The sequence below is a fragment of the Lissotriton helveticus genome, chromosome 6, assembly GCF_964261635.1.
Source record: "Lissotriton helveticus chromosome 6, aLisHel1.1, whole genome shotgun sequence".
Lineage (NCBI taxonomy): Eukaryota > Metazoa > Chordata > Amphibia > Caudata > Salamandridae > Lissotriton > Lissotriton helveticus.
In genome coordinates this window covers 1,176,709,000-1,176,734,284 of record NC_136067.1, presented here as the reverse complement: position 1 = coordinate 1,176,734,284, position 25,285 = coordinate 1,176,709,000, and positions in this window count along the sequence as shown.

Below are 25,285 nucleotides of genomic sequence, written 5' to 3'. Positions count from 1 at the left end.
AGAGAGGATCGACAGTGAAAATGTTTATTTACTGGAATAGTTTTATATAGCGCTGGCTAGCCCTGGAGGTATCAGAGCGCTTTACATGAGGTTAGCGTTAGAAAAAAAACAGTGTTACTTCATTACATCAGTTACTAGAGCATAGCATAACATGGGAAAAACAGTGTTACATAGTTCCATCAGTTAATAGAGCATAGCATAACAAAGAAACAAGTCCTATGGAGCATAGAAGGTAGTAGGGGAATAGTAAGGGGTTGGAATGATGATCAGGTCAGACAGACCGGTCAGGAAGGTAGTACTTCAGGGGAACATCACAAAGTCAGAGTAAACCAGAGTAAACCAGTTAACAAATCGGTTGGGGTCCAGTAATCATAACATCCATTGATGGACCATCATCCCGGAAGGCGTAGCGGGAAACAAGCAACTGTGGACATGTCCGGGAGGCAGGTGACAGCCGGAAGGGTGATCCCCAGACCATCTCCTCAGCAGCTACCTAGGCAGCTCAACCGGGCATCGGCCATGTTGGAATGGATCCGCAATCAGCAGATTATCATTGATTCTTCGGCAGGTGAGGGAAGAAAGGAGAAAAGGCAAGAAACAGTGCCCATGTCCGGAGGGTAGGTGACGGCCGAGGGGGTGATCCACAGCCAATCTTCTCTACAGCCACTTCGGTAGCTCCACCGGGTATTGGCCATGTTGCTAAGGCTCCGTCCGCAGTCGAAAGATTTTCATGGTTCCATTAGAAATTGTTGAAGTCGGCATTCAAGATAGAGTGAGGGAATTGGAAAAATCAGAGGCCCACCATCCATAGATCCCTAGGACGTAGAGGGACCTAGGGGGGTAAATCAAGGGTAGAAGCTAAAAAAGCAAACCCCCAGCCAGGGAGCTCCCTGTCAGAGCTCCTCACCTGTCAGCCATCTTGGATTGGTAGGCAGGCAAAAATGTGGAGCGCAAGAGTAGTCAATAAAGGAGGGGATTGGGAGTAAAGAAGAGGGGTGGAAGTAAAGAAAGAGCATGGAGGAGAAAGAAGCAGGAGAAGTAGCAGATTACAGATGTGGGTTTGGTAAAGGGGAGAGAGAAAGGAGTCTCAGTACAGATGGGGAAATCAAATGAAGGGGATGGGAAGGAGTGCAACAGTAGAGATTGGTTGCCCCCCCCCTCCGAATAATATTAAAGTTGGTATTTCTTCATTTTCTCTGTTTTTGATAGTACCAACTTGTTACCATTCAGTCAGAATTTAGCGACTGTAACTCATAGGAAACAGCAAAAATAACTTTCACTTACTTTACATATCAGCGGCCTGAGCCACTGTCCTATAGAGGGGAGCTTAAGCAGTACGTAAAGCACATGCACAGTGATGTACAAAACATTAAGGGGCCCACCTGCAAAATACTGCAAGGGGGCACCTATATTCCTTCACCCTGGCACCTGCCGGTTTCAAGTTACACACCCCTTTAACTTACCCCCAAGCTATAGTGCGCTCATTCGTGCAATGGAGATGGGGTCAACCACCCATAAGAAGTGCGCGGTCTGCTCGCCCCCCACAAAGGCAACTGTCTCAACTTCTTGGGTTAGGACGTAGCAAATTTACTTCCCATAAAACAAGGTGGTATAATAACCACAGTTAGCAAATAACATTACACAATAGAAAATACACAGCAAACCCGAACACGGCATTGCACCCTCATTTGGGGCAACATAGTACAGAAAGACCAGGTGAGAAACTGACACAGCAAACATTTTTGACATCTCCAGAGACCGCATAGCGCATTGGTCCCTGCCGAGGCATCCCATTACTCTTGGTCATGCCCCACATAATCTTGAGGGTACCCGAAGTAGGGCTAGAAGGGTAGAGCCAACAGCAGGTCAGCCGTCCTTCCAACCAGCTACACCCCTGAAAGGCTTCCCCCGAAGGAGACGGCCAACTGGGCAGTAGTGCCATTACATGGCTACAATGGGCTCCAATGTAGATATGTTGAGGAAGGGCATAACACAGGCCCCTCCAGCCCCTGCGGAGCAGGAGGGCACCCTCAGTACCGCACTTCAGCTGGAGAGCTCCAGATTGAGTCCGGAGGGGGCCCCTCCACGTACCCTGCAGGGGGGACCCTCAAGTTTCGTTACGCCACTGGGTTGGTCACCCTACCTATATATGCTTCAAACATTGTACTTTTAATTTGAGCAGGGATCAAATATTAAATCTAAAGCGTACACCTCTCCTATGTGGCCTTAGTTATACCGCGGTTAGAAGATTTTGTTGAATAAGTGGACGCTTGACTGTAGACTCAGGTTCACAAATAAGTAGGTCACCCGTCTGTGGGCTATGCAGCCTGCATTAGCACGTGCGCATTTGTAAATTCGGAGATGCCTAGGTATGAGAATACCTGCATTGAGATAGCTTGGAAATGGCACTGCCGCGCCCAAATTTGCATTTATGAATAACTGAACTGAAGTAAGTTGATGGCCCCAATGGGCTGCTCTATTTGTGAGTAGCCTCGATCCGTATGTGAATGTATTCAGGGCAAATCATATAAGCAAGGTCTGAAACACCTTCTGTGAGGGGGCCATCTTTGCCAGGTAATCAGATATACTCCCTCGCTGGAAAATAACGGATTTAACCTCGGGGCATGATGACATATTAACAGTAGATGTACAAACATATTTGATCAGAACTGAATCAGACAGCTTTATTTCTGCTTGTTGCTGAACAAAATGCACTACACAATCGCGTGCTCGTTTCTTTCAAATACGTAATTGCTACATCTTAGAAGAGTAGCTGGTTTAAAAAAAAGTTTCCTCAAAACTTCGCACCGTCTCTTTTGTATAATCATCCCGGATCAGAACTCGAGGTATGGAAATGTGTTATCTCCCAGAAGAACCGCGAACAAGCTTCCTGTCAAGCACGCGCATAAATTAGAAGAGCTCCTATTTTCCATATGATTATAGATTCAAAAGTGCACGAATTACAGCAGGGCCGACTCCCTGCGGACAGGAACGGCAGCGCGCGGTCTGGAGCAGAACCCATTTGTTTAATTTAGCCGCTCCTTCAAGTGATTGGCTCCGCTGATTTAGCCATCTAATCCTAAAATACAGAGCTCCGGGGCCAATTTAAACTTTACCCTCGATAAGCAAAGACATTTTATTCTAGAATTCGTGCCTCCCTGTGCAGATTTCTCCACCATCTCCCGTTAAACGTTGACGAACATTCCCCACACCGCCATAACGTTCAAGATACAGACTGCCTAATCATACAGTTGCGTAAGTGCACACAGACATCACATTAGCATCATTCATTTTTTTTGAGATGAGGATATATTCAACTCATCCCTGACTTTTGCCAGAAATGCATAGTGTCTGGTATTATAAACGGCAGATAATGTGGAAGCTCTGTTCTTCGACTAGAACTCTGTTGAGTCTAGGGCTTTAGAGCTGGGGTACCGGGTTCGAGGATCAGCATCCAGTGATTTTGGCAAATCACTTAGGGCCAGATGTAGGTAATTCTATTTTACCGACTCATAAATACCGAATTTTACCGATTCGGCATTTATGAATCGGTAAAATAGAAGGAGGGAGATGTAGCTAATTTCCAAAATAGAAATACCGAATCGGTAACATTCGGTATTTACCGATTCGGTAAATACCGAATCGGTATTTCCTATTGATTCCTATGGGCTGTGAAGCCCATAGGAATCAACGGTAAATACCGAATGTTGCAAGGGTGCAGGGGGTGTCACTTTGACACCCTCTAGCACCCGAAGTAAAGGCATGTGTGACATGTGGCACACATACATGCCCTAAGGGCATGTCTGTGTGTCACATTGCACAGTGTGCATGCACAGATGTGCATACACACCTGGATTCGGTATTTTACCACACAATAGGATTGTGCGGTAAAATACCGACTCTTAAGGGCCTGTGACACTCTCAGGAGTGTCACCTACATTTGGAATTACCGAATCGGTAAAATTACCGATTCGGTATTTTACAGAATCTGTAAATTTACCGAATCGGTAAATTTACCGATTCTGTAAAATGCTGGCCCCTACATGCCGAATCCTAAATACCGGTTGGTAACGGCCGAAATCGGCCGTTACCGACCGGTATTTCCTCTCTTACATCTGGCCCTTAATCTTCCTGTGACTTCCAAAAATGAATGTTCCCTTGTGAAAGCGCACCAATACCTTCGGCTCGCGTTCTGGGTAAATAAATCTGCAATAAAATGATAATTTAAACAGAATTGCCTGGAGATGGGTCAACTTCCTCAGTATAACTAACTGACACCACTAAAGCCTTTGGACCAAAGTTTAAACATTCCTTGAGGCTGATAAAACTGTTAGGAGCACTGTACCAACTCATGTTGCACTTTCTCCTGTACACAACCACATTTGTCAATGGCATTGGAAATTTTAGTCAAGAATTATGTAAACGTGACCAGGTCAACCGTACTCCAATAATAACCGCTGTCACACCTGTTTTCCATGCAGCCCACTGTTTATCTAAGCCTTTAATTTAATGTATGAGAGTGATTTTATGAAAGAGTCATAAGCATGAACATCCTAAAGTTCAAACACGAGTTGGTAGGGGACTCTGCTGATCAGGTTTAGCTCATGAGAAAAATACCCAGTCGTCAGATTGATGAGACCGGAGACAGATGAGCTGATTGGCGAGTGCAAAAACAACAAGGTGATGGATGGATTGCTTGAATTAACGTCAGCCATTGGCAATCGCTTCGGGTCACATCCCAGTCCATCGTTTTCTAGCCACTATGCCACTTCAGTTCAGACCCAGCCTTATAAATCAGTATTGACCCTGCTCCTCATGGGAACAGTGCAGCACAAACTACCAGGCTAGGTCATAACTGAACCAGAAAACAAGCAACCTATATATATGAAAACCCCGGCACTACCAGCATAGAGAGTTAAGTTTTAACGGGGTAAACCCATGAAAAACTACCCAACCTGGGTCAGTAATGCAGTGTATTATAGTGGTGATCGTGGTAGTATTTTTTAAGAAAACATACAATGGAAAAAGCATTCACCGCTAAAGATTTCAATATGATTAAAAAAATCAGGAATTTAATTCCATACATTATGCTGGCATTAAATACAATCTAAAGTCAAAGCATTAATGATTTGCAACACAGTTGCTCCAGTCAATAGTAGTGCATTAAGTATTTACAGTGCTCTCATTGTGAAGAGAAAGGAAGGGTAGGGTAAATGGTAGTCAATCAGTAAGTGAGGGACAGGGTAAAGGTATGGTGACATATACCCATTTATTTTTACGTAGAAATAGAATTTTCCAGCCTAACATAGGTCAGTTGTTCTCACAGATACATATTGCTTTAATTAGTCAATCCTTTGAGCTTGTGAATAGGTAGTAGATTGTCTACGTTTTGACCCCTGAGATAAAGAGGGTGATTGTGCCCTCATGTTGGGGTCTTCGTCAGGGCAGAGCTGGGAAGAGCACCTAGGAATAATCAAAGAAAGGGGGTCAGTGTAGTAGCGGTGTGGACATATGGGGTGAATGCTTTGAGAGGTGAAGTTACTGTCACCTACTTGCAATGGGAAGGACGGTCAGTGTGCTTTCCCTTGTGAGCTATCAAGTAGCTCCTGAGTTCTAAAGAAATAAAATGTATCAATATAGAAATGTGGTGGTAGGGCATCTCACTCACTGGAATTACTTCGGTCATTCAAGTGGAAACTCACTATGTAGAAGAAGTTGCTGGCGGGGTGGTGAATCTCCCACAGCAAATAATCAATCAATATCAGAGTTAACAAGGAGGGAGGGTCCATTAGGAAGAATCACGGTTACAAGAAAGAGCAATACATTGTCAGGTTCTGAAACATCTTGAGAGGGAGGAAATCCCTGATCGAGTGTAGTATCTAATGCAAGGACTCTGGAATTTACGGCCGTGCGAACATGATCGCAACGTGCTGTAAAACTACAGGGTGGTAACCTCTGTATTGTGGACGCTGGTAGTAAATAGATTTAAACAAAGAAATCTACGCGCTGCTGTAGGCATAGTACAAATGGGGAAACTGGGGCTATACAATCAGGGTGGACCGCTGTACGAGCGGAATCGCTGTGTCCTGTGGGTCCAAGGAGTCGGAACCTCATTTCCAATGAAATCACATTTAAAAACATTCTCCGCGTTGCTGCAGTCGTGCAGGAAGCGGGAATGGTTGGCGAGTGAAGCGGAAAATTTACGGACAGGCTTGGGTTGTATGGACCTGGCTATTAAGTGCAAAAGGGCTACGCGCTAATCAAGAAACCTGGTGAAACATACCCGGCATGACAAGCAAATCGCTCACACTTACCTCCTCTTGACGGCCACTGGGCTCAGAAATGCGCCTATTTTGGAAAAGGGGGGTGTTGATGGACAGAGTTTCTGAATGATGCAGAATACTCTTATCAAGTCAATAGATCATGGTTTTAATCCATCACTGTTTTTTAGCTCACTGCACCATCCCAGTTCAGAACCTGGCTATATGCAAATTAGTCTGTTCCTGTCCCAGTGCATGATGGGAACAGGGCAAACCAAACTACTAAGGCAATTCTTATACTGGGAAGGAAACAAGCTTCCGGGGACCGGTTTCTGGCATCACAGCCTTCTTCGGCCCGGCTTGCTTGAATCCTGATGGTGCAATGAGCAAGGGACTCACGTCTGAGTATACCCTCCCACACATAGTGTGGATAAAAATGATTTTGGAAAAGGGGGGTGGTGATGGACAGAGTTTCTGAATGATGCAGAATACTCTTACCAAGTCAATAGATCATGGTTTTAATCCATTACCGTTTTTTAGCTCACTGCACCATCCCAGTTCAGAACCTGGCTATATGCAAATTAGTCTGTTCCTGTCCCAGTGCATGATGGGAACAGAGCAAACCAAACTACCAAGCCAATTTTTATACTGGGAAGGAAACAAGCTTCCGGGGACCGGTTTCTGGCATCACAGCCTTCTTCGGCCCGGCTTGCTTGAATCCTGATGGTGCAATGAGCAAGGGACTCACGTCTGAGTATACCCTCCCACACATATTGTGGATAAAACCGATTTTGGAAAAGGGGGGTGGTGATGAACAGAGTTTCTGAAAGATGCAGAATACTCTTACCAAGTCAATAGATCATGGTTTTAATCCATCACCGTTTTTTAGCTCACTGCACCATCCCAGTTCAGAACCTGGCTATATGCAAATTAGTCTGTTCCTGTCCCAGTGCATGATGGGAACAGGGCAAACCAAACTACCAAGCCAATTCTTATAGTGGGAAGGAAACAAGCTTCCGGGGACCGGTTTCTGGCATCACAGCCTTCTTCGGCCCGGCTTGCTTGAATCCTGATGACGGGATATGGTCATCTTCGAAGTTGTGTAACAAGGGAGGTTGTACAAAGTTCCCCTAGATTAAAGCCTGTAACGGAGTCTCTCTCTCAGTGGGGATAGTGGAGGGAAAGGAGGTATGGGAAGCCAACAGGTCCCTTGTCGGAACTAAGAAACCTCATACAACTACAGGACTGGATGACATGTCTCATTCAGCCCTTTGTGGTGTTGTTTGCATCATCGGCTTCCTGCTCCTGCGTCAAGCCGGCGCTGCAATGCTTGACGGGTAACAACGTGTGTTACTCTCTGACGGAGATCTTTTGTTCCTTGCCGTGATTTACTGGTGTGTGAGGTACAAAAACAGGTGAAGTAGTGAGCAAAAATGTGGGTTTAAAAAAAGTTGGATAGTCCACTAAGAGACCTTTATTGGTGTGGCTAGCCACTTTGTTAAAAAGTGCAAAGAGGGGTATAGAGGCCCAGGGTAACCATTAGTATGCCTCATTTCAACCCTCCGACATGGTCAACATGTTTCATGCCCTAGAAGGCAATTCTTCTGGACCAGAAAGTGCTCATATACTTATTAAGTGCCCTAAGGTGAGCTCAGGAGTATGGTTTATACAACCTGGTTGGTCTATGACCGGAGCTAGCCAAAAGTACTGTCACACCGTCAGACCTAAGGATTAAAAACGGAAAACATCAACATTGTATGCAATAGCCGCTCAAAAATTAAGCGTCTTGAGTATCCCAATTTATAATGCAACACCCAGGCATCAGTGATTCACTCGGTCCTGGGACCGTTAATCTAGTGTGAATTCGTGAAGGGCGAGAGAGAGAGAGAGAGAGAGACTCTCATTACAATACGGTCCCAAGTAATCTTTGGAACACGTGAGAATAGAAATGAAAATAACAATAAAACTAAAAAGTCTTAATCTTTGCAAGAGGTATGTAGCGCCTCTCGTGTCAATAAATAGGTAACTAACATTGAACAGCCAGGGGCCGCCGTGGGGGAAGGCATGGGCTTGAAGGGAAGGCTACCAGCAAGGGTAACTGCCAGCAGTCGGGGCTTACCATTGCCAATCCTGTCTCGATCTGCGCGGCTGTTTCAGGTGGGGCGTGCGCTAGAGATAGTACCCTGTGGAGACAATCAGCAGGGGAAAGAGAGACAGAACAGTCATGCCCAGCTCATGGACAGGGGGAGCATGAGAAAAACGGGATCGCCAGTAGGTCACATGGGGTCCCGTCACGTCAGGCTGTGCCGTTCGGTAGGGCTGGATCCCAGTCCCAGTCCGCGACTCTGCCCATCGGCGCCCGTCGGCGCCGAACGAGTGCGCCGGTGGTCGGGAGTGCGACCAGCGATCTGGTCAGGCCGTGGGTCTGGAATCAAAGTAGCGGCCCCGGCCGACAGAGCAAGCAGAGCCGCAGGACCCGACGGGGGCAGTCACCATTGGCCGCAGCCCGGCGGAGCAAATAGCCCCACGTGGTCTCCTGGGGGGACCGTCACAGATGCAGCGGCGGAGCAGGGATGAGGGCCCTGATTGCTTACCTTAGCGACGGAGTGTCTGCGCCATTCGTAACCTACCCCCACTCACTCAGGCGTGTAGTGAAACGCGAACCAGCCGGTAGCGCACTTTCACCCAATCGCCAGTTAAATGCCGGGCTTGCGAGTGTCAGGGGGGGCGTGTCTCATGACGTATGTGCCAGGGCAGCCAATCAGGGGCCTCTCATGTTAGAGAGAGAGGTTGGCTGACTGTAAGGGATAGTGTGTAAAGTTGTATTGACTATTCAAAGCATTCATGTCTCATTAGACTGTGTTCCGTGGTCTCACGGCAGGACAGCCCGGTGCAAGGAATTGCAGTGAACCCTGGGGGAGATAATCGAAGGTGGCGAAGGCGACGTCAGTGAGCGCCCCAACGCTGGTAAGGCCATCCAAATCGTAGGGTGTGGAATGCCCCACAACTAGCTTTGACCTAGAGGAGGGAAGGGGGTTTGGGTGGTGGGGTGCCGGCAAGAGGAGCCAGGCAAAACGGTCCGCGCGGCAGCTGCCAGTGGTTGACATGGACCCCTCGTGCAGGTGGTGCTATGGAGGGTTATGTGGGACGAGGGTGATCGAGTCCAACCGGGATGCGTAAAGGCACCATGTTGTATGTGGGGATTGGTTAAGTTTGTCTACATTGGGTGTCCAAAAGAAACAACATCCCTTGCTGGGCAGGATAAGAGTACTGCAGGAGGGACATGAAAGTTATTTTGCTAGCTGATTCCAAGGGACGGAGTCATTCAATCCACATGTGTCTAATTGTAATCGATGCACCCACCTCTGTTCCAGTCTGTGTAGTGATTGTTGACTGATGGATGGATGGCATTCTAGGACCACCCATTGCATGTTGTCTGCTGAGTGTCCGGCTTCTTTGCAGTGTTCATAAAGCCTTGTGTGGGTCTTAGAGCAGCGAATGTTGCTGTTGTGTTCAATTATACGTGTTTTCACAGTGCGCATAGTCATGCCTATATATTTGAGGCCGCAGGGGCATGTGAGCATGTATATGCATCTACTGCTGTTGCAGTTAGTATGCTTGTTCATGTGCCACGTGAAAGATGGTAATAGAGTCATCTCTTTGCTTTGTATGGACTGTGGACAGACAATGCAGCTACCACATCTGAAATGGCCCACCACTGGTGGTAGATCCCAGAGTGTGTTCTGGTGGTGAGTACTAGACTTCTTGGGTCGAGTATGGGTCAGGGTATCCTTAAGGTTGGCAGTTCTTTTGAAGGCAAAGCGTGGACGTGGGATGTCCAAGCCAGCAGAGTTCAGAGTACCCCAATGGGAATTGATTGTCTTCTTAATGAAGGTGGAATTCTTGGTGTAAGTGGTTACACATGTGATGGCATCATCTACTGGCTTAGAATGTGTCTCCAACAGGGTTTCTCTGTTGTTGTTGAGTGCTCGTTTGGCTGATTGTTTCAGAAGTCTGGTAGGGTATCCTCTTTCCTGGAGTTTGTGCTGTAAGGTAGTGGCTTCGCGTTTGTAATCAGTCACTGATGTGCAGTTTCTGCGGATCCGAAGGAATTGCCCGAAGGGTAAATTATCCCTCAGGGCCCTGGTATGGTGGCTCTGGTATAAGAGAAGACTGTTCCTATCGGTCTCTTTCCTGTAGAGGGTGGTGGTGATCTCCGTGGGGTCCAACCTGATTGTTAGGTCAAGGAAGGGGAGTGCTACTTCAGAGATGGTTCCCGTAAATTTCAGAAACGGGTTTTGGAGATTGATCCATGAGCAAAAGGCCTCACAACTCGTCCGATCCCCCTTCCAAAGGATCAGGATGTCATCGATGTAGCGACGCCAGAGGGACAAGTGTTCGAGGAATGGGTTGGTGTCTGCTTGGTAGATGAAATGTTCCTCGAAGGTGGCCATGTAAATACAGGCCAGGCTCCGCGCGAAGGTCGAACCCATGGAAGTGCCACGGATCTGGTGGTACAGTTGCGATTCATATCTGAAGAAGTTCTCTGTTAAGGCTATACTTACAAGAGCCATGATGAACGAAATAGGGGTGGGTGATGTCCATTCCTCCGCCCTCAAAGCCGACTCTACTGCCTCAAGGGTTGCTTGCTGAGGGATATTAGTGTAGAGGGCTTCTACGTCCAATGTCAGTATGAGATCGACATTTTCCCTCCCATCCATGTCATCAATGAGGCGTAGGACGTCTCTGGTATCCTGAAGAAAAGAAGGGATTTTCTTGACTATAGGTTGCAGAAAGGCGTCACAAAATTGGGATAGAGGTTCCAGGAGGGACCCTATACCAGACACGATGGGCCTACCAGGCACCGGGGTGACCCCCTTGTGAATCTTTGGCAGAGTGTAGAAGTAGGGCGTGACGGGTTCGTTGGTGATGAGGAATTCTGCTTCCTTTTTAGATAACCATTCATCGAAGTTGTCCATAAAAAGGATTGCTAGGTCCGGGGCGAATGCTCACCTCCTCTTGACGGCCACTGGGCTAAGAAATGCACCTGACAGTCAAGTCTCACGCTTCTCGTAGTGAGATTCTCTGGCGCTCGTGCACCGGGTGGTGCAGCCGCTACATGGTTCCCAAGGGCTCATCAGTGAGTAGCCAATAGGAGGTGTGGGGGGCGGGGTCCATCACACAGTGGATCGCTAGTCACAAAAAACAGTGGGAGGGCAGGATGTGAAAACTATTGTTGCGATTCAATGGAAGTAAAATGCTTCTATTGGTGTATAGTCTTCATTAGAAAGAGAACCCCATGTGAGCGGAATCAATGCATCCTTTGGGTCCAAGGAGTCGGAACTTAATTTCCAAAGAAACAATATCCGCATTGCTGCAATCGTGCAGGAAGCGGGAATGGTTGGCGAGTGAAGCGAAAAATCTACAGACAGGCATGGGTTGTATGGACCTGGCTACTAAGTGCAAAAGGGCTAAGCTCTAATCAAGAAACATGGTGAAGCATACCCGGCATGATTAGCAAATCGCTCGCGCTTACCTCCTCTTGACAGCCGCTGGGTTCAGAAATGCACCCGACAGCCAAGTCTCACGCTTCTTATAGTGAGATTCTCTGGCACGCTTGCACCGCGTGGTGCAGCCGCTACATGGTTCCCAAGGGCTCGTCAGTGAGTAGCCAATGGGAGGTGTGGGGGGTGGGGTCCGTCACACAGTGGATCACTAGTCACAAAAAAATCAATCAATCAATCAATCAGGACATTTATAAACCGCACTACATACCCGTTAGGGTCTCCAGGTGCGAGGGGGAGGGGGGCGCTGCTACTGATCGAAGAGCCAGGTCTTGAGGTGTCTTCTGAAGGCTAGTAGGTCTTGGGTCTACTGTAGATTGGTGGGGAGGGTGTTCCAAGTCTTGGAGGCGAAGTGGTAGAAGGATCTGCCGCCTCCAGTCGTTCTTCAGATGCGGGGGAATGTGGTGAGGGGGAGGCCGCTGGAGCGGAGCTGGCAGGTGGGGGTATAGAAGTTGAGTTGTCTGTTGAGGTATGCTGGGCCGGAGTTGTGGAGAGCTTGGTGCACGTGGAGGAGGAGCTTGAAGGTTACCCTCTTGTTGACGGGGAGCCAGTGCATGTCTCTCAGGTGGGGTGTGATGTGGCTGCAGCGGGGGATGTCGAGGATCAGTTGTGCCGAGGCGTTCTGGATGCGTTGCAGCCGTCTCAGGAGCTTGGCTGACGTTCCTGCGTAGAGGACGTTTCCGTAGTGCAATCTGCTGGTGACGAGGGCCTGGGTGACTGTTTTTCTCGTTTTGGTGGGGATCCACTTGAAGATCCTGCAGAGCATTTGGAGGGTGTTAAAGCAGGATGAGGAGACGACGTTGACCTGCTGGGTCATGGAGAGGGTGGTGTCGAGGATGACCCCTAGTTTGCGTGCGTGGTCGGTGTGTGTTGGTGGTTTTTTCCAGTGTTGTCGGCCACCAGGAGTCTTCCTAGGCTGAGGGGGTGGGTCAGAGTATGAGGACCTCTGTCTTGCCAGAGTGACGTGGGCGAGGGGTGCCATGTAGATGTTGAACAGCGTCGGGCTGAGAGATGAGCCCTGGGGTACTCCGCAGATGATCTCGGTGGCCTTGGAGCGGAAGGGGGGAGGTGGACACTCTTTGTTCTGCCGCAGAGGAAGGATGTGGTCCAGTCCAGGGCCTTCTCTTGGATTCCGGCGTCCTGTAAGCATGTTCGTAGTGTGTTGTGGCAGACCGTGTTGAAGGCGGCTGACAGGTCCAGGAGGATGAGGGCCGTTGTTTTGCCGTTGTCAAGCAGGGTCCTGATGTCATCGGTGGCGGCGATGAGGGCGATTTCGGTGCTGTGGTTGCTGTGGAAACCGGTCTGGGATGGGTCCAGGATGTTTATCTCCTTGAGGTACCGGGTCAGTTGTTTGTTGACGATTTTCTCGGTGACCTTCGCTGGGACCAGAAGCAGGGAGATGGGTTGGAAGTTCTTGAGGTCCTTGGCGTCTGCCTTGGGTTTCTTGAGTAAGACGTTGATCTCGGCGTGCTTCCAGCTCTCCGGGAAGGTTGCTGTCTCAAAGGAGATGTTGATTACTCTCCGGATGGATGTGCTGGCTTTGTTGAATATGTGGTGAGGGCATGGGTCTAATGGTGATCCGGAGTAGATGGTGTTCATGATCTTGCTGGTGTCCTCGTCGTTGATGCTGGTTCACGGGAGCAGGTGGTTGGTGCGGGTGGGGGTCGTAGGGGCGGTGGTTGTCGGGCTGGTAGTGGCGATGAAGCTGTCGTAGATGTCGGCGATCTTGCGGTGGAAGAAGGTCGCCAGGGAGTCGCACAGGTCTTGCGAAGGCGGGATGTTGTTGGTGTTGGAGCTGGGGTTGGAGAGTTCCTTTACGATGTTGAAGAGCTCTTTGCTGTTGTGTGCGTTGTTATCTAGGTGGTCCTTGAAGGAGGCCCTCTTGGCGGCTCTGATGAGTTGATGTTGTCTGCGGGTGGCGTTCTTGTGGGCTGTGTAGCTGTCCGGTGATTGTTCGTGGAGCAGTTCTTCTCCAATTTTCGGCATTTTAGTTTGGAGGCCTGGAGGTCTTCGGTGAACAAGGTGGCTTTCTTGCTGGTGTGGCTGTTGGAGGGTGACTTGAGCGGGGCGAGGGTGTTGGCGCAGTCGTCGATCCATTGTCTGAGGTTGCGGGCGGCAATGTCGGAATTGGTGGAGTCAGCAGGTGGGAGCTGGTCTTCGGTAACTTTTCTCCAGCGGCGTCAAGGCATCTGTTGAGTGCGGTGGTGCGTGGTGGGCTTTCTGAAGGTGAAGTGGTTGCAGTGGTGGTCGGTCCAGTGGGGTTCGGTGGTGTAGTTGAAGGAGACGTGGGGGCTTGCAGTGATGATGGGGTCGAGCGTGTGGCCGGCGGAATGGGTGGGTGTTGTCATGAGCTGTCTGAGTCTGAGGTTGGCGAGGTTGTCGATCAGGGTGGTGGAGTTGGCATCGTTGTTGTTCTCGAGGTGGAAGTTCAGGTCTCCTAGGAGGATGTAGTCCGTGGAGGCGAGGGCGTGTGTGCTGATGAAGTCGACGATGGAGTCGCTGAACTGTGGTCGGGGTCCGGGGGGGTCTGTAGGTGAGGGTTCCTCTGAGGGTGGAGTTGGGGACGGTGTGGATCTGGAAGTGCATGTGTTCAGCAGTGCTCAGGGTGTCATTGGTGTTGGTCAAGACTCTGAGAGTGTTCATGTGGACGATGGCAATTCCGCTTCCTGCTCCATTGGTGCGGTCCCTGTGGGTGATCTTGTAGCCTTCCAGGATGGCTATGGCGATGTCCGGTGCTGAGGCTGGATTCAGCCATGTCTCTGTCAGGAAGGCAACATCCGGGGTGGTGGAGTCGAAAAGGTCCCAGAGTTCGACGGCGTGTTTGTGGGCAGAGCGGGTGTTGAGGAGGATGCAGTTGAGGTAGTTGGGTTCCTTGGCTGGCGGTTTGGCTGGCCGGATACTGGTGAAGCTGCAGCTGCGGCAGGTGAAGGGTCCTTGGGTGCGATTCGGGGTGGCCCGGTAGCAGGTGTGTGATCGTCGGGTGTTGAGTGCATGGAGCGTGCTGGCATCGTAGTGGTGTCGGCGTCATGGGGTGCGCGGGGTCCAGGGGTCCTGGTGCTGGGCATGGTCCAGGTGCGGACGGGCGCAGACGGGCTTGCCAGACGCAGCGGCCGCCATAAGAAGGGGAGGTGGGAGGGAGTAGCAGCTGGGAGGGGGAGCAAACAAATGGGAATGAGGGGGAAGGGCCGTAGGGGATGCAGCGGCGGGAAGCAGGGCCGGGAACAGAGGCAAGCGGGCACAGAGGGACAAATGGAGAGCAAGTACAGTGGGGCAATAATAATAAAAACAATGATAACACCAGGGGCATAGAAAACAGGCACAATAAACAAGGCGCAAGTGCAAAGCAAGCACGGTAAGTTTGGGAATCCCTGCACTCAGCCTCCGAAAAGAATGATAGTGCAGGCTTCTGGAAGATTATTCAAACCCCCTTTTTTAGGGAAGAGGCTGGCCTAGACTTGAGATAGCAATCCCAGAATCAGATTGGATTGGGCATTTTGCCAAAGTAAATGAGGGAGAGGCATTGGTAACCACTCCTTGTACTCCTATTCCTCATCCCGCCTCTAGAAATTTGATGTTCACTCTAGAAGAGGTTGAGACAGCATTAAATAAGAGCCAGGGTGGTAAGGCCCCGGCCCGGACGGAGTCCCCATAGATATCTTTAAATCTATTATTTCTCTATGGGGCCCCCTCTTGGTCCGCATGCTTAACGCAAGTTGTACTGCAGAATTCTTGCCCACTTGGGTTGAGTCCACAATTGTACCCATTTTTAAAAAAGGGGATCGACACGACCCGGGCTGTTACAGACCCATCTCCCTTTTGGATTCTTTTACTAAAATAGTTGGGCGAATAATTTTGGATCGCCTCTTGATCTGGGCAAATGATAACTCCATATTATCCGTTCTACAGTATGGCTTTCGCTCTGGACTAGGGACAGTTGAGCAAGGCTTAAACCTCCTGATGCTGGTCGGGAAGTACATAAGGGCAAAAAAGGGAATGTATTCCTGGCCTTTGTTGACCTCTCGGCCGCGTTTGACTGTGTGGTTCACTCCAAATTGTGGTTTTTGTTGGGACAACTTGGGATTGATGACAATATTATTTATTTTCTTAAACGTTTTTATAGTGATGCTTCAGCCCGCGTTCGTTAAGGCCTGAAGGGGGAATGCACAGACAAAATTCCAATTAGGAGTGGGGTCAGACAGGGCTGTGTTCTGGCTCCATTCCTTTTTAACTTATATATTAATGGTCTAGAGGGAGCTCTGTGTAGTAATAGTCTAGATCCCCCTTATGTAGCCGGCCGCCCAATCCCGGCACTTTTGTACGCAAACGATGCTGTGTTAATGTCTCATACTCAAGTGGGTCTCCAGGGGACGGTGGATAGTTTCGCCCTTTTTATGAAGGATTTGGGACTAAGGGTAAATACCTCAAAAACATTCATCATGCGCTGTGGCAGGGATTGCAAAACCAAGAGGGCCATTTTTATTGCAGGTCAGAAGCTGGAGGTTACCAAGCAATTATCTTACCTAGGTATTTTATTCACCCAGAAGGATACCTGGGGTCAGGCAGTACTAGCTTAAAAACTTGCGATGGTTCGCTCGACTGCTGCCTTGAAAACCTTCGCTAAAAAACTAGGTACTAGACCGCCTGTTGAGCTAATAAAGATCTATAAAGCCAAATGTGTTTCTGGTGCCACCTATGGGAGTGGGGTATGGGGTTTCTCTGACCCTGCCCCTATCCAGGTAATTGAAAATTCTTTTCTGAAATTTATCCTCGCACTACCTAAGAGTACTTCCAATTATAATTGCCATGTGGAACTAGGACTTCCTTTTATATCTGATTTAATCAAGCTTGAGCCTGTGCTTTTGTGGCACAGGCTGTGGACCAAAGATGAAACCAAGCTGAACAGAGATATTTTGTCAGATATCTTGAAATTGGAAGGAGCAATGAGGATACCATGGCTGAGCGATGTGTGCAAGTTTTTTACGGATATTGGAAAGCTTGAATACTTTCTAAATCCTTGCACCATGTCAGCCATATCACGAAAAGACCTGAGGAAGGAGGGTTTGTCCCTTTTGGATTCCCTAAGAATGACATCGGATGTATTAAAACCTACTGTCCTGCAACACCAATTGCTTTTAACAACTTTTAATATTCAACCCTATTTGGTACATGTTCCTGACAACTACGATAGATTTTTATTATCCCGTTTCAGATTTGGAATTTTCCATAGGTTGGTTAGCTTTCCAACTGTAAATGACTGGTCGCAAGATTTACAGCCCTGTCCCTGTGATAATTCCTCCCTTCAAACCACCATGCATGTCTTTTGTAAATTTTATGGCTCTCTCAGATCTAGAATCTTACTACCTCTGTTGAGAGAGATGGGTTTGCGTCAATGTCGTGTGGCTATGTTAAGTTCTCAATATCTGGACAATCATCGATCTGTTGCTATAATCACAGTATTTCTTAAAAAAGTGATCTTCTGTAGAAAATCAATGATTAAATAGTGTATGTCTTTTAAGAGAAAGGATTTTTAAATGAAATGTTATTAATGAATTACTGCGAAAAGTATTTTTATTATCTTTTTCTCAAGACGCTATAATATCATAATGACACTGTAAATGTATTGAAGCGTATCGAAATGTATTAATCATGTTAATTATGTATGCTTTTATGATTGCTTTTAACAATCGAATAAAGCGATATATTGATTGATTGAAAGGCTTCAAATTGAGCATCTCCTATTCAGCAATATGGCAAATATGTCCTTAAAATAGAATGTTAGTACTCTAGTTGTTCATTAGAAATCTGTGGTAAAAGATAGAGTAAAACATTAGGGATCAATTTACAGGCTGCTGCTATTGACATTTTCTTTCACTCACCCTGCAGACTTATTTTGTACAAGTGTGAGAAATATTTTTGAGGAAATATAAAAATTGTGCCATTATTGTCCTACCCATTATTTCTATGACAAAACAATCATTTTGCTCATTTACTGCAGCCTCCTTAATAGGACACCAGTTACATTGTGTTGTTCGTACCCCAGCAACATGGTGTTCAGGTGTGCCACATTTTTGTCATGGATCTAGAATGTTAGCACACTATTTGTTTATGGTGAACCTGCAGTAGAAAACTGAAGAAACTGACAGCCTGCTGGAAGTACATGTTTGAGTCAGCAAATCAGACATGTTTCCTCTAGTGGCTGAGGAAGAGATTTGTACATTTATAGAAAACGGTTCCTCATGTTTGCTTCTAGAGTGAATCTCATAATTTCCATGAGAATATCACGTGAAAAGCCATTCTCACCCAAACATGGTTTATCAGGTTACAACTGACGGTCAGTAATTTTCACATGATGATATCAAGTTAAAATTCTCTCAATTTCTTGTAACAAGAGCAAACCACATCTGGGGTTACTTTTATTCATTCCAGGTTGGCTTGGAAGTAATTTCACCAATCCAAAGCTGTAATTCTGTGCCTGGAGTGGTAAAAGGCTTTTGTCTTTTTTCAACTCAACATGGATGGCACTAATTCTGTGATTAAAGACTGCTGAAAAAATGGCAAAATATGTCACTTTCTAGCTTGGCGTGGATGGCACTGCACTAATCCTATGCCTAAATTTTTTTTTTATAAAAACAGACATTAAAGGTGAGCAGATTCAGAGCCTCGTTGGTGTAGTAAGCTGCTCTACATCAGAGAGGCTCTCAATCTAAACAAACATGGGAAATGCCCAGAGTTCCCTGCTTTCTTTTTTGCATATTTATTTTTCATCTTATTTGCATAAATTATGTCAGTTTATCACTTGTCGAGCTCTTTCATGCATGTATTAAATGAAATAAAAAAGTAAAGAAACAAAAGCTTTGTAAATAAATAAATAAATAAACCTCTTTTCAGAGACAGGTAAAGACAGATGAGCTTCTGCCAGAGATGTAGACTTGATCCTATCCTTGAGGGAAACAGGAAGAAACAGAGCCCTTGTCTTGGAAAACCTCCCCCCATATTGCTACAGCAGAGTTCCATTTGAAGCCCAGATAAAGTACAAAATACTGGCTCTAGAGGGAACAATATGTGCCCTGCTTTGAAGCACTAGCAGAACGCAAAGATCAATCAGATTCCATTTCTTCATTGAAATTCAAAAATATCAGTCAAGTACACATTTTTGGGACTTTCTTTCATGCTTCAGCCAGACAGTGAAAGGCACCAAGTGGTGAGTGAGTGGAATTTCGGCCAGGTATATCTGAGGTGAGCGGCACCCATCTCTACAGAGGTTTAAGAGGTATTCAGTTACGCTGCAGGGCACTGTTCTTCCGTTTTGACCAAGATTTACTGGATCCTCCAACTGATCACGGGGCACAATTCTTCCACACTCACAACGCACATGGAACATGCCACAGACACAGAATATAAACCGAGTTGAAGTAAAGATGCCAGTTATAAAGGATGCATTTTACCAAAAAGGGCCTGCAGATGTCCACAGTGGCCTCAAAGACAAGGTCACTGGGAAACAAATCAGAAGGCAAAATACACCTGTCACACTTGCGCCTGTCTAGGCCTACGTACACCTCTGTCCATCACCACCTGTGATGTGTGTCTGAATTCTTCTCCTAATGTTCATCAGCACCGCCGGGTATAATGTACCTGATTATCATCACCTGCCTGTACATGCCTCTATCTATTGTGTCTCTCTGTCGGCCCTTTACCTGTCTGTACCTGCTTGCATGTAGTTATATATACTTGTCTGCACCTGCCTATCACTGATTTTGCTGAAATGAGGAAACAAATCCACCTTTGGGTCGAATCCCGAACACATTTTTTGAAAATCCACTACAATGTTTGCAGCTTCAATTTGACCAATTTAGCTGCACCAAGATGCCCAGTAAACATCCACTTTGTTAAGTGCAGTAAATTTAGAGGCTCGGCTCTTGCCCCATACTTCCTATTTTGTTGTAAAGGGGCTGAAGCATTGGAGAAAATGTTTTTTCCAGCGTCTCACAGTGCACCGCTTTGCTCTTGGACCACATCTGTATGTATATCAGAATTCACTTCATTATTTAACCCGTATGTACCATGTTTTCATTTCATTTTCGCTTCTGTAGTGAGTGTCGACTTGTGTTTCGCATAAACCCCTGCAGTCAAATCCTTCAAGTGGCTGGTTTACCGCAGCTTGCTAAACGCAGTAAATCCTTTTGAGGACGTCACGTGACATTTAGCCCTGAGTTGCTTCATGATTGGTTTACATAACCTCGCTGGGCTTTCCTCCAATACACGTTGTATGTGTTCTCAGCTTTAACCCGAGGTCAGAAATGTAATCAGAAACAAGAATCCAGAGGCAGTCTTAACAAACACTCTAGAGAAAACAATCTCAGAAACTAAATGTAGCCCAAAATAAAAGCAACTGTCACGAAAACACTCTTGACCTCTCTCTACGCAAGTGTCGTTAGTAATAATCTGTTCATGTCCACTCTGATACTAAGGTCCAGATTCATCAAACCCTCACACACGCAAAGCAGCAACACTGGGAGAGGGCAGGAATGGGCCATATTAATATTATATGGTGCATTCCTGTCCTCTCCTTGGGCCTCATTTATGAGAAATGACGCATCGCTGCGTGAAAGCAGCGATACGTCACTTCTCAGTGCGTACTCCTTGCGACATTCCTGATGCGTCATATTTAATGTATGACGCATCATGTCGCAAAGAGTTACAGATACGTCAGTATTTCTGTCGTATCTGTAAGCGCAAAAGTGACGCATTGCTGGAGTGTGTCACAAAAGTGACGCAACTCCAGCAGTGCGCCCTTTCACATGGGGCAAGCCCCATGTGAAAGGGCCTGCGTCAGTCTTACGCCTGCTGTGAGGCAGGCGCAAGCTTTTGACGCAACAGCGTCCTAAAAGTGACGCAGTGAAATCTCATAGATTCTACCTAGATGCGTCACTTTGTAAATATGACGCAACAAGGCACATTTTTTACGTCACTGGTGCTGACCGGCGTTGTAAAAGTGACGCACAGCCTCATAAATTAGGCCCCTTGTGCTGCCTGGCGCCAACGCAGACCCCCTGCACATTGGTGCGGCTTGCGCTGCCTTGTGCTATTCCAGATTTACCATGTACCGGAGGGCCACGCAAGGTGACCTTGAGTTGCTTGGTAAAAATGATTAATGTTGTGTCACCCTTGCATTACATTACATTAAGTGACGCAAGTGTAACGTAATCTTTGATAAATCTCTGCCTAGGTATTTGGGGGCCTCATTTACAAGAAACTGCCTCAGCTTGGCACCGCAAGCCCTTTGGCTGTGCAACGCTTCAGCACTTTCAGAACACAGGAATGTGTCATATCCACAAGGATACGAAGCTCCCTTTGCTCTCCCCTGCGCTGGCGCACAATTAGCTGCCATGCGCCGACGCAGGCACCCTTGCACCAAGGATGCCTACGTCACAGGGATGATTGTTTATGTGCAAGAAGGTGTACCTTCCTGCACATAAACCATCTGAAATGTGGCGTTTTTAAACTTCCATGTGTGCTGCATTAGCACACATTGAACTTGCAAAACATGATTTGTTTAAGATTGTTTAGGTGCACAAAAGGGACACCATCCTGCACATAAACAATCATAAGAGGTGATTTCCTCATTCAATGTGTGCTGCAGAATGCAGCATGCATAGAAAGAGGAAAAAACGAGGAGAAATCAATACATTTCTCCTCGTTGTGCCTCCCTACACTTCCCCTGGGGAGGCTTAGCATTCAGACGCATTTCCAGGTTTAAGATTTCCGGAAATGTGTCAGGTTCCATGGGTGTTGTGTGGGAACACCCACAGAAACACCCATAGAACTCCCCTTTCACCGCAAAGTGCTGCGTGTAATGGGGCCCTATTTACAAGGACAGGAAAAGCCACTCAGGGTGGCTTTTCGTGTCCTTGTAAATATGGGGCAGCAAAATGCACCGTCGGTGCATCACAAAAAGTGACACACCAACAGCGCAAGGGGCTTGTAAATAGGCCCCTTAAGGTTTGGGAAAATTTGAAAGTGCCTTATATTGCGTCAAAATCTTTTGCTCACAACTGGCATGCCTTGATAAACTGGAAATGCCAACACTAGATGAAATTATATTAGCCTGTTACCTTTTATACATATACTTATATATGTCGGGTTTTAGCAGATAAGTGCAAAAAGTGCTCTTCAGTGCAATGATAGAAATAACTATTTCTATCGTCTTTTTGTATTGTATTTCTAACAAGTAATGGCAAAGTCAATACATCTCATGTCTTTTGGGTGCTTGTAGTCTTTGTTTCAAAGGTCTTCCGGTGTTGTGTTAAGTGAGTGGCTTTTCTTTAACCACAAAACATATATGCAAGCACCCATAAACGTAATGAAAATACCCCAACGTGCATGTACACAAAAACACCTATACAGCCACAAATGTAGTCAGGCACCACATATCTAGACACATTCACTATCATGTTGAAATTGATTAGATGTATGTATGACTTCATGTCTATTTGGATGCATATAGTGAAAATAGAAGGATGGCTCTTAAAAGATACAAGCGAGGGTGGATAAACGATTTGATGTATGGGCAGATTGCGCACCTGGATGGATGCAAGTCTGCTGGATGAATGCTTGCGGGTTACTGGTTGAATAACTGGTGTGACTGGACGAATAAAAAAATTTGGGGGGGGGTGAGGGGGTTATATAGCGCCAACTCCACCCGTAGGTATCAGACCGTTTTACACAAACACCAGTTGCATTATAGACAGACACATTCATTTTGTTAAGCATGGGGAGATTACGTGATTTGCTCAGAACCACAGGATATTGAGCCTTCCTGCCGAGACCCGAACCCGGCTCCCCACCTTCGAGGTCGACCACTCTGGCCGTTATGCCACATCCACACCTCTTTGTATGAGGATAGATAATAGATGTTTGAGGGTGGCTGTATGGTCTTCTCACAAGAAAAATCAAATGCAAGAAGTCTTAAGAGACCGCTCGTACCTGAATTATTCTGAATCACTAATTTCAGTGTCCCAAGTCTCAGCTCGTTCTCACTGCCATGAAGCTTAAAGGCGGGGGTTCTCCAGTTAGAGCTGTATCCATTTCAGTCAGTGGTTGGACCAGGGTGGTATTTATTTATGTATTTTTATATTTATTAAACAAAGGCAGTAGTGAATCCACAGAGATACTACTTTCTTTAACACGAGACACCAGAATACAATCAAATAACACAAGTGACCTTTTAAAGTATTAATCAAAAATATGTAGAACCCTCCGCTCAATCCTAATCAAATAATTATTAATTAAAAGAGGTGTTCTTTTTTTTCCCTAAAGATTTTTTTTATTGAAGTTCTTGGGGTCATTGAAACAGAGCATACAGGCATATACAACAATAATCTTAACATATAACAACATTTACGAAAAATACAAGCAAAAACAAAACATAATAAATAAAACATACGTTGTTATCTTAATGCTTTTGTTCCATAATTAATCAAAATATGATCTCCAAACTTTATCGAACGTTCTCACCCCTCCCATTCGTTGTGCAAAAAATAATTCACTCTTTCTAACTTTCTTCATTTTTTGAAACCATTCCGGGAACAAAGGTACCTGTGTTGACCGCCAATTCTGTAATATCAATGACCTAGCCACTGCCATTACTATATCCACCAATTTTGCCAAGTGGTCTGCAAGTTTGAGATCGGAATCATAACCGTACAGCATTAATTTAACATTGCAAGTAATCCTAATCTTATAGTGAGTTTGAAGAAAAAAGAAAATCTCATTCCAGAATGGCTTACTTTTAAGACAATGTACCGTTATTATGGGCCGGCGCGAATTGCAGGCATCTAAAACAGTTGGCTGAAGTATTCACACACATTTTGGCGATGGCAGCCGGAGTACGATATAGAAGCCATTTGCTAAAAAAAGCATTCTGCGCCAATTGGCAACTCTCAATGTACTAAAATTTAATTTATTGATGGTCTTCCAAGTGTTAAGGGATAGTCCATGGTTCGCTTGTTCCTGCCATTTTTTAATTGCTTTTAAGCTCAAATCCTCCTCCCTACTCTGTGCTAAATACCGTTTCCATTCCCCGGGTTTCCTAACCCGTGCAGTCAAAAAAAGATCGTTCCATAACTGAGTGGGGGTGCTAATGTACCTTGGGTCCAATTGCGCCAACATTGTATAAATCAAACTATAAGAGCCTATTAACAAAAAATTACCCTGGATTAAATGTGACATCTCTCCCTGAGATATCCACGATCCATCCATTAAAAAATCTGATAATATAATGAACCCAGCACGTTCCCAATTTACAACTGTTTCTGATCCAATTTTAATCCCTGTAAAAGCGAGAACATTCATTAAAGGGGTCATTAAATTAAACTGCGGGAGAGAGTATCTTTTAAGCATGGCATCCCGTCTTTTAAAAAAACAATTCATAATCTTATATCGAACAAGTTTAGGAGATTTAGGTACCTGAAGGGGGGAGGGAATTTGAACCTCACGACAAATTCGATCAAAAAAGAAATTAATAAATACATCCTGACCATGAATTTCAATTTTAAATCTATCCAAGTATTGTGCAAAGTATGCATTATAATAGTCTTTAAGATTTGGGAGCGAAAGATCTCCTTGCTCTGTATCTGCATAAAGTGTCCCTATTGGAATACGGGGAGTTTTTTTACCCCAAACGAAACCTGAAAACAGAGATTCTACTTTTGAAAAAAAAAATACCCGGCAAAAAACAAGAAATGGTAGAAAATTAAAAATTAAAAAGCGGAAGTACGGACATTTTAATCAGTGCAACCCGGCCCAGGATGGATAATGGCAATGGGTTCCACCTGGCAAACATGGAGCGAACTTTCTGAAGAAGAGGATCAAAATTAAGTGTATATAAATCTAATACTGAAGCAGAGAACAGAACCCCCAGATATTGTTTGGGTCTTGAATTAGTACAACCGCCTAGATCTGGATGTAGTTCAGGGTCTGAGCCCCCGCAAACCAAAATTTCGGTCTTTTTTTTATTAATCCGACAGCCACCTAAGGCCTCAAATTCTTCAAAAATCTGTAAAGCATAAGTTTGAGATTGCAAGTCTGGTTTAATTAATAACATAATATCGTCGGCATATAATTTAATTTTGGCCATAGAAATAATCGGGGGAGCGGCATTCACACAATTCCGAATTCGACGGCTAGTGGCTCAATAAAAAAAGCAAAAAGAATAGGTGACAAAGGGCATCCTTGCCTCATGACTCGTTTAACTAAAACTGACCCCACCATAGCAGAATTAATAATCACATTGGCTTTAGCACCAGTGTACAAATTTTGAATTAAATTAATAATTTGTCATAATAATAATAATAATAAAAATAATAAAACCATTTATTGAGCGCCTGGTTACACTAAGCAGTGTGTCCCCGCGCTATGGAACCACATCATTAAACCCTCAGACCAGCCAAAGCAGTAAAATCT